This window comes from Propithecus coquereli, unplaced genomic scaffold, assembly GCF_000956105.1.
Source record: "Propithecus coquereli isolate 6110/MARCELLA unplaced genomic scaffold, Pcoq_1.0 Scaffold358, whole genome shotgun sequence".
In the NCBI taxonomy this organism is placed as follows: domain Eukaryota; kingdom Metazoa; phylum Chordata; class Mammalia; order Primates; family Indriidae; genus Propithecus; species Propithecus coquereli.
The window spans coordinates 489,404-491,745 of record NW_012149263.1 but is presented as its reverse complement, the minus strand read 5'-3'; positions in this window follow the sequence as shown (position 1 = coordinate 491,745).

The window sequence follows — 2,342 nt, the reverse complement described above, 5'->3', positions numbered from 1 at the left end:
CGTGAGCCACCCGCCCAGCCTGCAATTAACTCTTAAATAACAATAACAAAAATATATGTATATGAAAAAATAAAAATAAAATAAAGCAAATGTGGCAAAATGTTAACAATTGGCAAATCATTGTGGAGTCTTTTTGTTTGTTTTGAGACAGGGTCTTACTCTGTTGCCTGGGGCTAGAGTGCAGTGGCGTCATCATAGCTCACAGCAACCTCAAACTCCTGGGCTGAAGCGATCCTCCTGCCTCAGCCTCCCAGAGTAGCTGGGACTACAGGCACATGCCGCCACACCTGGCTAATTTTTCTATTTTTTTGTAGAGATGGAGTCTCACTTTGTTGCTCAGGCTGGTCTCGAACTCCTGGCCTCCAGTGATTTTCCCAAAGTGCTGAGATTACAGGTATGAGCCACCATGCCCAGACTCAGCCTGGAGTCTTTCACAGGTGTTTCTTATATTCTTTTTGCAACTTTTCCATAAGTTTGAAGTTAATTCATAACAAAAAGTGAAAAAGTAAAATGTGGGGAATAAGGCATTCCCTCTTTCCTCTTTACTCCTGTTCCCATCACTATGCCTGCTGTAATTCAACATTGTTCTGGAGCTTCCAGAGATAAAAAGGAAACGAATATGGTTAGGGAAAGGAAGAGAAAAGTCATTTTCGGCAGCTGACGTAACCTAGGCAAATGCTTGCTAGTGGTCTTCTTAGGCTTATTCAAACTCGCAAGATGACCAGAGGTCACACTCAGAATATTTAGGAGGATAAAGGACAGGAAGGCAGCTGTCAGCGGGGCAGCTTCCTTCAGGTGTTCCTCAGAGTGAGTGTCCTTGCTGTAGTTCACTCAGTAGGTGTAAGGAGGCCACACTGGGCCTTCAGGAGTGCTACCCTGACATGCCTCAAAGGAGAGAGCCCCACGCTTCCACAGGCATAGCTTCCGGGGTCTCTGCAAGGGGCGTGCCCAGCTATAAGAGTTCCACATTCAGGAAGCAAAAACTGTGGCATAAATACCACATATAACTACCCAGCGAGTCCAGAAACAATTTACCAATGATCATTTCTACTCTAAGCAATGTTGTCTAGCAACATAGTTGACAACATACTTTCAGGGAAATAACCCCAAAGTTAGATTCTCATGTAGCAATGTTTTGTTAAATTTATACCCGTAATCCACCCCATGACTCTGGTTAACACCTTTAACAGAAAAGGACAAGTGAGTACATTTCGTAATCACTAGGATTCGGGTTAATATTACCCAGTGGGATGTATCAGCCAATGGGATGTCCCTTCCATACCCTATGCAACTTAAACAGTCTTTGTCATTAGTCTTTATAATGACTACAATACCCCTTTTTATTCTGGGAATTCTAGACCTTTTACATCAAACAATATTACATGATAGTTTTCATCAAACCAACTTACTACAGAGAAAGTTGTTTAACCATTTTAGAAAACATGTATTTTTTTCCTATGTACCATATGTAAAATAATGGTTTTATACAATCATAAGGTAGTGCTTAGACCTTTAAAATAACCAACTATTACTGCTTTAAAAATCTCATCTGTCCTAAATATAGTGGTAAGTAAAAACAGAAAAAAAAAATCTCTGTCACTCTGGAAAATATCTGCATATCCATTAATTTTTCACTAGATGGCAGCAGAGGACACCGGTCCGACTCTAGGGCAGCGTTAAATTGAGTGCTCAGCTCATAGCTTTTGTAGAGTTGGGAATGCTGTTTAGGTTACCCCTTCCCACACATGGAGAGCTTGCTTTAATCTGTTTCCGGTGATCACAAATCTTATTAAACTGTTGCCATTGCAGCCCTGCCTGTCTGTTTTTGCTCTCTACTCTCTTGGGTGCTTTACCAAACATGTCTCTGTGCAGAGCATGAATGAAGCTGGAGCCAACTGGGCAGCTCCACCTGTTTTATCAGGTGGCAGTAAGCATGGGGTTTGCTGTTCATTCTCTTGTCTTCGCCAGACCTCTGCGACACCCACCCCACAGCCAGAAGCTAATTTGTCCGTGCAGCCCAGCTGCAGTTGGGTTTCTGGCCACGTTCCTTTCATGCATGGTGAGCAGTTTCTCCTCTCAGCATGAATCTGGTTTCCCTCCAACCCGCATCTGTCCTCCCTACTCCACAGGGCCTGATTCATCCCACCAGGTGCCGCAGAGTGTTCCCCATCAGAGGACGGGTAAATGGACTCCTCCATCCAGGCATTCGATGGCTTCTCAGCATTTTCTTCTCCGTCCGTTTTATCTCATGTCCATTGGCCACATTGAATCAAGGGTCTGAAGGTCTAGTTTTCTGGTGCCACCACTCTGCAGTGCCCATGGAGGCTCTTCTTACATTCAAC